Source organism: Giraffa tippelskirchi, chromosome 6 (assembly GCF_054371585.1).
Source record: "Giraffa tippelskirchi isolate mGirTip1 chromosome 6, T2T-mGirTip1v1.2.pri, whole genome shotgun sequence".
Taxonomy (NCBI): Eukaryota; Metazoa; Chordata; class Mammalia; order Artiodactyla; family Giraffidae; genus Giraffa; species Giraffa tippelskirchi.
In genome coordinates this window covers 53319233-53332173 of record NC_137280.1, presented here as the reverse complement: position 1 = coordinate 53332173, position 12941 = coordinate 53319233, and the positions used below count along the sequence as shown (strand labels likewise).

The 12941-nt window shown below is 47.4% G+C and overlaps 1 protein-coding gene across 4 annotated transcripts in view; it reads left to right on the top strand.

Annotated features, from left to right (window-relative positions):
* Positions 1 to 12941, top strand: part of FAM110B (family with sequence similarity 110 member B) — a 150937-nt gene that overhangs the window by 129692 nt on the left and 8304 nt on the right. The window lies entirely within an intron of this gene.

Below are 12941 nucleotides of genomic sequence, written 5' to 3'. Positions count from 1 at the left end.
TTTTAACTCATTTATTTCACAGTACTTAACACACATATTTAACACATATTTATTTCCTTTACCTCAAGGCTGTTCATTAGAAATTGAAAATATTTTCACAAAGAAAGCTTCTGTCTGAATTGCCACTCTGCTACAATTGTCATAGAGTATGTACAAATTTACAGCCAAAGAAAAGCACAACATGCCTACAGTCCATGTCAGTAGGAGAACTAGACACAGGGTCCCAAGAGCCACACAGCCCTGGATACTGGTCTGGGTACCATTTACAAGGACTTACTCTCTTGCTGGTATAGGGGGATCAGAACTCTCATAAGGGGGTGATGGTGAGGATGGATGAGATGGCGAATGTGAGCCCAGAAATAGTCTTTGTGTGCGTGTGCTCAGTCAATCCGTTGTGTCTGACTCTGCGACCCCATGGACTGTAGCCCACCAGGCTCCTCTGTCCATGAAACTCTCCAGGCGAGAATACTGGAGTGGGTTGCCATTCCCTATTCCAAGGGAACTTCCTGACCCAGGAATCGAACCTGTATCTCTGCCTCTCCTGCATTGCAGGCAGATTCTTTATCCCCGTGCCACCTGGGAAGCCCGGGATTTCCATAAGCTGCTGCTAACGTTCACAATACTTGAGTTTGTTGAGATGTCATTGCTGCTGCTCAGTGGTGCTCCTGGTCTGCCTAACTTGGGAACCAGTTAACTCTTGCCTGCATGCTCAGTCGCTCAGTCATGTCCAACTCTTTTTGACCCCATGGTCCACTGCCTTCTGGGCTCCTCTGACCATGAGATTCTCCAGGCAAGAATACTGGAGTGGGTTGCTATTTCCTTTTCCAGGGGATCTTCCTGCTCGGGGATCAAACTCAAGTCTCCTGCATTGGCAGGTGGATTCTGTACCACTGAGCCACCTGGGAAGCCCCTCAGCTAATGCCTAGCCTCACGTTAACTAGCTGGTCTCCTGAGACCTGAGACCTGAGGGTGCTGGTGTGTGGGAAGGGCCAGGGCTCCGCTGGACCCTGCACTCATAAAAAGTTTGGTGTGCCTCACATGTTCTCACAGCCGGACAGAGACTAGGTGAAGCACCTCTAGGACGGGACAAAAGAGGCTGAAAATAGGATCATTTTATGTTTCTGTGGATAAGGCCAGCAGTCCTATTGGGCTGTCATTAGGAATTCAGTTGCCCTGCTTTTTAATTACTAGTCTTTTTTTGTTTTATTGAGGAAGCCATTGTATTTCCAAGCAATTTTTGGTGCTGATTCCATGCAACCCCAACTTCTGACATCTCAGTGCAGGGCAGGACCCCCCTGCCCCCCACATCCACACAAGTTGGTGGCCCTGTTAGAGCAAAACTTTGCCTTTGGTAAAGACTGTTGAACCAGAAATAAAATTTTTCTTCTGATTGTTGATTTCATTTTAATTGTCTTAAATAAGAGAAGGGCATTTTAAAAGAAACTCGTAACATTTTCTTTTTTAGAGTGGACTTACTTACAAATGAAGCCTGTGAACAAGTTTTCTAAGTGACCTTGGAGAATGACATTAAAGTCAAAGCTCCATCCTGGACTGAGATTCAACCAGCTGCTTTTCTCCTATCAGTTTTAGATTTGATTTCGTTTTTAATAATGGTTTTATTTACTCTAGGCTGTTTCACTCACACAACTGTTTGTTTTGACATCTAAAACCACATATTTTCATTGACACTAAAATAAAAATGAGGTCACACCAGTGACCTTGTAGACAGAAACTGCCTAGTCAACCCACTTTGACAGAAATAGCACCCACGCTATCTCCTGAGAGCAATGGGATCGTTTTAAGACAGACATCGTTCAGTTACCATAAAGCTTGAAATGTAATGATGAGGGGTGACAGTGCCAAGTTGTGGACATGGGGGCAAAATTTAATAACAGGTCGTGTTGCCTGAACAGATGGGCTGCCGCACCTGACCCTTGCATCGCACTCCCTCACGGAATTCTCACCACAGCCCCGGGACATGTAGGCATCATTACAGTCAGCATGTCGTCAAGGGGAAACTGAGGCACACTGAACTTGGTAAATGTGCCCAGGATCACAGAGCTGTTAAGTGCCAGACTCTGGAGTAAACGAGGTTGACCTTAAACCCTGGACCTGGCTCTGAACTGAGGGGCTCAGCATCTACAGGCTGACAGATGCCACCTGGACCCTTTCTACTGTCTGGCCTGGATTCATGAGGGATGAATGGGAAGTGAGTGTCCTCTTTTCTCAGGCCCCAAGAATATACCCTGAGTTCTCCTCTCCGCCTCTGGGATGAAATCTCAGACACTACCTGTAGCCTCTTCAGTTCATCTTCAATAATTCAGAGTCCTTAGATCAATTTCACGCGTGAAAGACTGAAAACCTCCAGCCTCTCTCATCCTGTTTGGGCTGCCTCTCCATTTCCCAGCTCAGGCTTTCTGTTGGCTTGGAAATCTCAGTGGAGGCAGGGGCTTCACAAACCTGTGGATTTTCCTTCTTCCCCCTTTCCAGCTCATTATTAGGTGTCGCTTCTAACCTGGGCTTCCCTGGTGGCTCAGACAGTAAAGAATCCATCTGCAATGCGGGAGACCGAGGTTCCGTCCCTGGGTGGGAAATATCCCCTGGAGAAAGAAACAGCTACCCACGCCAGTATTCTTGCCTGGAGAATTGTATGGACAGAGAAGCTTGGCAGGCTACAGTCCGTAGGGTTGCAAAGAGTCGGACATAACTGAACAACTTTCACTTTCTAACCTGGGGGCAGGCTCATGAGGGTCTGTGAAGATGGCAGGGTCCTCTCCTTGGCTCCATCTCCTGGTGTCCCCGCACATGGGGGAGTCCAGAGATGGTTCTCTTTGGGAGCTTTTGGGTTCCCTGGGGGCAGCCACATGTCTCCCACCTCTGGGGGTGCTCACAGCCTCCCCTCAGTGCAGGGCTCTCTGACCTCAGTTCCTTTTAAGATAACCCTAGACCGGGACTTCCCTAGTAATCCAGTGGTTAAGACTGCACCTTCCAATGCAAAGGGTTTGGGCTCAATCCCTAGTTGGGGAACTAAGATCTCACATGCCTTGCAGCCAAAAAACCAAAATGTAAAACAGAAGCAATATTGTAACAAATTAATAAAGACTTTAAGAATGGTCCACATTTAAAAAAAAAAAACTTTTTTTTTTTTTTTTTAAGATAACCCTAGAAAACCTTTCCCCAAGTGCTTGTGTGGCCCAGAAAACCAGCACTTTGTACTGGTGGAAGCACAGCTTCCTCTGGCCTGTGTCCTGGGGTGTAGGGTCTAGCACAGATCCTGTGTCTAGCCCTCTAGGACTCTGTCAGCTCTGTGTTGGGCTTTCTGGAAAGGTGAGGGGTCCTGAGTCCAGCCTCAGCCTATTTGAGATGAGGGTAGGCACAGGCCATGGTCCAAACCACCACTCTGAGCAGAGAGCCAAGGTGGCCTGATACCAGCTCCTTAGGCAATGTTGTCTTCCACTCCTTCTTTGCCCCTGACATCACACCAAAGTGAAAGTGAAAGTCACTTAGTCATGTCTGACTCTTTGTGACCCCATGGACTATACAGTCCATGGAATTCTCTAGGCCAAAATACTGCAGTGGGTAGCCTCCCAACCCAGGGATCAAACCCAGGTCTTCCATAATCCATTGTGGGTGGATTATTTGCAAGCTGAGCCACCAGTGAAGCCCAAGAATACTGGAGTGGGTAGCCTATCCCTTCTCCGGGGGTCTTCCCAACCCAGGAACCGGGGTCTCCTACATTGCAGGCGGATTCTTTACCAGCTGAGCTACCGTGAAAGCCCGGACATCACACCAAAGCTCCTGGGTAACAAGTTGTACCCTCTCCCCTCCTCCCTGCAGACTCACTCAGGTCACAGTGCCACCTGGAGGCTGCTGCCATAACACAATACATAACTGTAATTTTCACACATTTATCCAAATACCAGTGCAAGTGTGTGCTGCCCAACCATGGGCCCAGCACACCCTCGGAGAGCCGAAGGGTGGGCTCTACTCCTTGGTCCACACCCATGAAGGTCTGAGAAGGCAGAGTTGGCCTCCTGGCATCTCTTCACTATTCCAACCTGTGTTTCTATCCTCCAGCTGCACAGAATGGATGTCAGAAAAAACAAGGTTTAAAGGACCTGCTGAAAGGTAGAGAAATGGTTACCCAACAGGTGGAAAAGGAAAACAAAGTAATGGAAATGCAGGGGCAAGGATTCTTTTATTATGTAGCATGTGAAGACCCACTCCAGCCAACTGAAAGAGTAAGCTAAAAACTGGGATACTGGAATCAAAATCTTAAACGTTATTAGGACAAGTCCATGGTTTCTGAGAATATTCAGAGTGAGAGTGTTTTTGGCAGAAAACAGTTTCATTTACAGCTTGGAGCTGATTGCTGATGGCAGCACTAAGGTCAGAAGAGAGAAGATCCAGCGATCAGGAGCTGAGGAATTGCAGCAGGCGATAAGCAAGGAGGCACGTCACTCAGTAATTAAAAAAGTACAGGTCCCGCCAAAAGGGTGGCGGTTTGGACTTAATGCTTCCAGATGTCTGGGCCTCTCATTTCTTAGTTTCCATTTGATTTATCTTGTGCAAATTCAGTCTTTTTCGGATACGTGCTTTTGTTACTCTGCCATTTACCTTTTCAGTTTTATAATTCTCCTGTTGCACTCTTTACAAGTTATTTTCACAGCATAGAAGGAGTTACTAAAATGAATGGCATTGGGAGGGGAAGGAAAAGGGGGTGACAAACATGGCATATTCATATTAAAACGAGCAGGTTAATGTCCTCCAAATTCAGTGTCATTGCTTCCTTTAACCCATGGAACTAAGCATTGAATTTAGGAATACATTTTTCTTCTAAGAGGACTTCCCTGGTGGCTCAGAGGTTAAAGCGTCTGCCTCCAGTGTGGGAGACCCGGATTTGATCTCTGGGTCGGGAAGATCCCCTGGAGAAGGAAATGGCAACCCACTCCAGTATTCTTGCCTGGAGAATCCCATGGACGGAGGAGCCTGGTAAGCTACAGTCCATGGGGTCGCAAAGAGTCGGACATGACTGAGCGACTTCCCTTTCACTTTGCTTCTAAGTATAATTTTGTGATGACCACAGTATCGTTGGCTGTCTGTGATGCGAATGAGGGAGAGGACGAGTTTCCTGAAATCCCGCTGGTTAGGCTCACCTCAGAGAGGGAGAGCAGGTGTGTGGATGTGCACAGCTGGTTCCATTCTCATGGGCTCAGGCCTGGGGTGCAGAGAAGGGAAGGAGAAAAGGTTAGACTAGTGTGTGCTTCCCACAGATGCTTGTCAGCAGTGGAGCAGGAAGCCCAGAATCATCCTCCACTGCCCCTCACCCCCCACAGCCAGATCGATGCCACGTTCAGACGCAATCGGACACATTCAGGGTGGTTTGGCTGTAGACCCAACGCCACATTCAGACCAGTGCAGGTCTTAAAACATCTCTTGAAATCATCCAGTCTTCCCTCCAACCCCAGAGACACCCACCTCATGAGGGTGACATGGATGAGAAGAGCCTCTATGCCCTTATTTAAGGGTCTCAATTCCCTCAGTAGGTAAGTAGTATCACTGTGCCCATTTTAGAGATGGGAAACCTGAGACCCTGGATGGAGAAGTGACCTGCCCACGGCTGCTCAGCCCTTCCAGGACAGAGACAGCATCCAGACCTAAAGGCTGTGCCCCCGGGGTCACCCCTTAGAGCCCACTGCCTCTCCCTCCCCCGGGCCAGCTCTGCCCAGCCTCCCTGCAGCTGCTCTGCTCCCATCTCTTCCTGGCCCCTCCCCGCAGCCCCTCCCTCCCAACGACACACCTGACCCTGTCGCTAATGCATCATCACCCTGTAAGGCTCCCCCATTACGCTGCCTGAAATGCAGAGTCTGTCCACCCTGTTCTCACTCCTGTAGGTCGGTCCCCATGCACCCCTCTCCCCCCCAGCTCAGCACTCTGCACTAACCACTGGGTGTGTTTCAAGTTTCTCGGATGAACCATGAACTCGGTGGAGAGCTGCCCTGAGGACAGACGCCCCGTCCAGTTCTCCTCTCCTCCTCTGTCTTCTGACTCCTGAGAAGTGGCGGGCGGGGCAGTGCTCTGACAGTTCTGCCACACTGATCAGCATTATTCAATTTATAGTCATAGTGTGTGTTTTGAATCTTTTTTCTAAATTGTCGAGACTTTCCTGTTTCTTTACATCTTACACATAATTGCGCAGTCACTAGGTACTAATGGATTGATTCAACCCAGCCCACGGTTCTGTAAGCACCATTAGATTTTGAGTGCTTTTCTGTTGCATTTATAAAGAATTCAAAAGTTAACGCTGTTATGGAAGACTGTATTCTTATTTCAATGAGGTTTCTCTGCTCTTAAATGGAAAAAAACCCAAGATTACAGTTATGAAGGTTGCCCCAGTCAAGTTGGAATCTTAACGGCCGACGTCAGTAGGCTCAGATGCTGTTACCAGAAACCCAGGAAGCAACATGGGACACATTTACTTGGATTGTAAACGTTTTGTGATCTGACCTTTAGGAAGCTAAAGGAGTCACTCTTCCAGAACTCTTTATAACCTCAAAGGTAAACTGCTTCTTTGCTCTTTGCCTCCAAGAATGTTTGTTGTTGTTCAGTCGCTAAGTCGTGTCCAACTCTTTGCAACCCCGTGGACTGCAGCACGCCAGGCTTCCCGGTCCTTCACTATCTCCCGGAGCTTGCCCAAACTCATGTCCATTAAGTCAGTGGTACCATCCAACCATCTCATCCTCTGTCGTTCTCTTCTCCTGCCTTCAATCTTTCCCAGCATCAGGGTCTTTTTCAATGAGTTGGCTCTTCACTTCAGGTGCCCAAAATACTGGAACTTCAGCTTCAGCATCAGTCCTTCCAATGAATATTCAGGATTGATTTTCTTTAGCATTGACTGGTTTGCTCTTGCAGTCCAAGGGACTCTCAAGAGTCTTCTCCAACACCACAATTCGAAATTATTAATTCTTCAGCACTCAGACTTGTCTAGATCCAGCTCTCACATCCGTACATGACTACTGGGAAAACCATAGCTTTGACTATACAGACCTTTGTTGGTAAAGTGATGTCTCTGCTTTTTAATATACTGTCTGAATGTTTGAATGGAAGGCATTTTCAAGCTCGCCGAATTCAACACATTTTCGTTTTTATAGATGAGATCCAGACACCGAGATGTTGAGGTGACTCAGAGTGGAATTAATCAGACTCCCTCTTTAAAGCTGTTTCCACCTTTCTTCTGCCATAACACACATGAGAAATGACCAGCGTTCATGTACTAAAGGAGCTTCTACTCATAAATCAGGGATTGTGTTCCACCCCAGGATCCCTGCTGCATCTCCAGGACTTTGTTCTCACCTGAAGTTTAAAGATCAGTTAGCTGTTAACTGTCTGGTTCTCTTTACTTACCGGGAGCGTGTGGCCCATGATTGAATTTTAAAATAAAGAGCCATCACTCAGAGATCTGGGTTTGCTGCATCAACAATGAAGGCCATTCCCCATGGCAGCCTTGTAGCTAGAGACCCCTCCACAGAGGCCACAGTCACCGTGACCTGCCTGACCTCAGAGTCATGGGATGCACGTTGCCTGGGTTACAGGAATTTGGCTTTATGCATTTTTCACATAAACTGTGTGGACATCAGCTCATTTTTTATCCCTCGCTGCCCCCCAGGTTGTAAATGCTCTGAGACCAGTGTACTGGGTCTCCCAAGTGTCCCATCCATCAGCTCAGGTCCTGGTCTCTACCTAACCACCCGGAGAGGAGCTAGCAGATGTGAAGTTAGAAGGATCCTGGCCACTCTGGTTTTAGAAGTTTCAGTTGCTGGGATGGCCACACCCCCAAGCCACAGATTTTACTCTGTGAGAGACCGGAAAGCCAAGATCACATCCTCTGTGCCAATATCTAGGACCTACTCTGATGCTCACCCATACAGGACCCAGAGTCTTTCCCATTCCTCTTCCACCCAAAGGCTGGACCCGTTTCCTGGGCACCACCTGGGGTCTGGTAAGAAAGGCAGAATCTGAGGTTCACCCCAACCTGCTGAGTCAGACTCAGGGTGTCAGGCAGATGCCCAGAAGTACAGGCACAGCTAAGTCTGAGAGGCATCGCTGGAGCTGGCAGGAAGCCACTTTGTCTTCATCCCCGTGTCCTCAGTCCCCAGCTGGCTCTGCACCCCTTCGGCCCTCCCCACACAGATATCGTGGCCCCTCCAGCCCCAGTCCTCTCCGTCAGGAAGGAGCAGGCAGGGAGGGCTGTGCCCACGATATCCCCTGGGCCAGGCTGCTGTTGAGTTCACATTGCCCTGACTCAAGAGAACTGCCCTACGCTCTGGTTCTGCAACATTTTCTCCTCCAGTTCTTTTTATGCTTTCATGACATTCTCAATGAATATTCAGTGGAGTAGAATGTAGGCAAAATGGTCTGTGAATGGGAGTTTCCCTCAGGCTTCTATTCTGTCTCCTTAGCCCTCCACCAGGGATCAGGCAAGACTGGATAATTAGTAATACTTTAGTCGATGAAGCCCTACTTGGCTGGATCAACTTTTCCTCCCCTGAAACAAGATGAAGAGGCAAAGAGCCCTCTCCGGGCCTGCTCCCACCAGTGCCCAGGCACTCCTGCAGGCCTGTCTTGACATCAGGGTTCAAATGAGCCTGCCATCAGCAGAGGGTCTTATGCCTGGTCACAGGTCATGAACACAGGTCATGGCTATCACGTCTGTGACATCACAGTGTAACTCCAGGTTTCTGGGTGTCTTGAATGTGAGTCTACACTCCAAAACACCAGGTGGTCTATACCACTCTGTGCCAGCCAGCACTGTTGAAGCACCAAGAAGTGAAAGAGCAGAAGTAAGGATTATGACATGATTAAGACAAGGCACACTCTTTGCCACCTTCATTATTTTTGAAGTAGGTTCAGTGTGTTGACTAAAATAGGTAGGAAACATCAATCGTGCCATGTTATTATATGGGGCTTCCCAGGTGGCGCTAGTCATAAAGAATCCACCTTGTATTCCTCCAGTGCAGGAAATACAAGAGACTCGGGTTTGATCCCTGGGTTGGGAAGATCCCCTGGAGGAGGAAATGGCAACTTATTCCAGTATTCTTGCCAGAAAACCCCACGGACAGAGGAGCCTGGCAAGCTACAGCCCATGGGGTCACAAAGAGTCGGACACAACTGTGTACGTTATCCTATACCCAATCTGTTCCTACAGCTTTTTCTGTGACTTTCGACGCTTCTTATAAGATACTTTCCCCCCATCCCCAAAGAGTTTAAATTAAAACTTTTTAACTGTGACCACAGTCATCTCTAGACATCGTCAGTGTGTTGACAATTATTAGGAAAACGGGGAATGACAGGAAAGACAGAAGAGGGAGTAGAAACGTAAAGGAAATGGAGTGTAAACGGGTTACTAATAATAATTGTTTATCTAACGCAAACCTCTCCGGCCGGTTTTACGTCTGGTAACGGCCACCCACACACCCCCCACCCCATGCCTGTGCGTGCCTAGAGGAGCCATCGTGAGGCTGCCTGCCTCTGCTCACCCGTTCTCAGGGTTTCTGTTACAGGAAGACGGAAGGTAGGGTGGAAGGAAGACAAGCTTTCTGGGGAATGCTTCCTAGAACACAGCCTGGGAGTCCTGGGACCTCGTCCTGAGAGTGCAGAGGGATGAATCTCATTTAGTTTGAATGGTACCAAAGCCCCCTGGTACAGGACAGGTGGGCATGCTGGAAAGTCATTTGGGGTATTTTGGGGGTTCCGGTCCAAATATGGTAGACTTAGAAAAGAACGCTATTGTGTGGGCCAGAGTGAGCTCCAGTGCCAGTGGATGCTATGTGATAATTACAGCTCATCATCCAAAAAACCTTCCCATAAGAACAGTACATGCTGGAATCATAGAACAATCTGGTCACAGGCCAGTATTCCCATGGGCCCTTTTTGAAACTGAAAATAATTCACTCATTCTTGGGCTTCCCAGTTGACACTAGTGATAAAGAACCCACCTGCCAATGCAGGAGACTTAAGAGACACTGGTTTGAAAGCTGGGTGGGAAAGATCCCCTGAAGGAGGAAATGGCAGCCCACTCCAGTATTCTTGCCTGGAGAGTCTCCATGGACAGAGGAGCCTGGTGGGCTTCAGTCCATGGAGTCACACAGAGTTGGACATGACCAAAGTGACTACTCACGCACTCATTCTTGGCTGCTCAGAACCTTGTGCTTTTAGAGGAAGAAGGACTAGTGGGGATCTCATCCAAGCACTCATGTCACAGATGAGGAGATGAAGCCCCAGGGGAAGGGGCCCAGGCTCTGCCCCCATCACCAGCTGGGGGATCTTCCTACTTGCTGGAGGTTTGCGGTGGTTCTTAGCCACAAAGCTGATGGACATAGATGTCCGTCAGGTTCTTCACTCTGCCCCTGAACCTTAACAGCACTGTCCCTTCTGCGGACACATTTTGGAAGCTGCAGCGGTAAGCACTGAAAATGTTACATACACTCAGGAGAAACAAGGCCTCTCCTGGGGGCCCTCAGGTTCCCTGGGGGTGGTCCAGTGGGGTTGCCTCTGAGCCCAGACTCTGCTCCTACTTTGGCTCCCTACCCCGTCCGTGGAGGACTGGCTGCACGGGGGAGGCGCACCCAGGCAGTGAATGAGTGGACCCACAGGCTCTGAGGAGGAATCCTCACTCCTCTGGCGTTTCAAAATATGTTCAAAGAAACAATCCTACTTCATCTTGATGAGAGGAGATGGTTTTTTAAAAACTAAATTGAAGTGTCATAATAGCACCACACAATTAAAGGAAATCATTAGGAGGAATTGCCTTGGGGCTTCTTAAATCTTGCATAGGAAAATATTTTTATTAGAATGAATCCATTTGCAGATTACTAAAGTGGTCTCTAACAAAACATGAAGATGAGTGTTCTTAGAGACTGTGTTTTCAAAGATGTTAAGGAAAACTATCAGCCCCCGCCCAAGCTTATTTTAGAAACTTCATTTTCTTACCATGAGAGCAGATGACTTTATACTAATACCACTTTATTTATTTTGTAAATTTGTTACTGGATACGTTAGTTGAATCAGTTCAGTTCAGTTCAGTTGCTCAATCGTGTCTGACTCTTTGTGACCCCATGGACTGCAGCACACCAGGCCTCCCTGTTCATCACCAACTCCCGGAGTTTACTCAAACTCATGTCCATTGAGTAGGTGATGCCATACAACCATCTCATCCTCTGTTGTCCCCTTCTCCTCCAAGCTTCAATCTTTCCCAGCATCAGGGTCTTTTCAAATGAATCAGTTCTTCGTATCAAGTGGCCAAAGTATTGGAGTTTCAGCTTCAACATCAGTCCTTCCAGTGAACACCCAGGACTGATCTCCTTTAGGATGGACTGGTTGGATCTCCTTGCAGTCCAAGGGACTCTCACTAGTCTTTTCCAACACAGTTCAAAAGCATCAATTCTTTGGTGCTCAGCTTTCTTTATAGTCCAACTCTCACATCCATACATGACTACTGAAAAAACCATAGCTCTGACTAGACGGACCTTTGACAGCAAAATGATGCCTCTGCTTTTTAATATGCTGTCCAGGTTTGTCATAGTTTTCCTTCCAAGGGACAAGTGTCTTTTAAGTTCATGGCTGCAGTCACCATCTGAAGTGACTGTGAAACCCAAGAAAATAAAATCTGTCGCTGCTTCCACTCTTTCCCTTTCTGTTTGCCATGAAGTGATGGAACCGGATGCCATGATCTTGGTTTCCTCTAATGTTGAGTTTCAAGCTAGCTTTTTTACGCTTCTCTTTCACCCTCATCAAGAGGCTCTTTAGTTCTTCTTCACTTTCTGCCATTAGAGTGGTATCATTTGCATATCTGAAGCTATTGATATTTCTCCTGGCAAGCTTGATTCCAGCTTGTGATTCATCCAGCTGGGCATTTCACATGATGCACTCTGCATATAAGTTAAATAAGTAGGGTGACAGTATACAGCCTTGTGGTGGTACTTTCCCAATTTTGAACCAGTCAGTTGTTCCATGTCTGGTTCTAACTGTTGCTTCCTACTCATGTACAGGTTTCTCAGGAGACAGGTAAGTGGTCTGTTACTCCCATCTCTTTAAGTAGAAAGATTTATCTTGGGAGTATTAATAAGTGTTTCACTAGCGTGGTCTTGGTTGAGGGGTGGGGGAGTCAAGTTGTTCAGAAGACTATAAATAAGACCTATGAATGTTTAACTATTAAACAAGTTTTCTATAAAGTAACATTTAGGTATGATTTACACCTTCAGCTTGTCTTCTTAGTTCTCTGGGGGACTTGGAAAAATACATACAAAAAACTTGATTTCTGCTCATTGTGTGAAAAATTATGGAGCATTTATAATCAGAATATCTATTTATATGGTTGATCTAGAAGTATTTCTAGGGGTTTTCTTGTCTGTTTGGTGCTTGTTTAGTTAAAAATAAGCTTGTATTTAATGAGATGAACTTAGTACACATTCCGTTTACAGGAGATGGTGTTTTCAAATACACTGGTTAGCAAAAATAAGATAAACATGTTGACTTTTAAAAAACCGTTTTGTGATTACTGTCGTTTCTTGCCATTTTTAAGTTTTTGAAGCGTTAGGTGCTTGTTAAAGTGTTAGAAGAGAGTGATACAAGTCAGAAGTTTTGCTTCATTGCAAAACAGGCATCTTAGAAGTCACCGAGACTGTAGCCTAAGCAGATAAGAGAGCCACAGGAATCCAGTGACATGTCGTGAACTGGGAACCGGGCTTTGCGGACCCGCATTTCTACTGTCATCTAGTGTTTCCTGGGTTTGGGTTTAAGTGATGCCGGGCCGGGCGTGATCGGGAGGCGGGTCTCCCTGATGGGGAGGCGCCAGGAGGAGTTGGCGCGTGGGAACCCTCCGCCGCTCTTTCTCCAGAGCCGCGCCGGCCTCCGAGCGCCGGGCGCGGGCGGCGGGGCCCCGT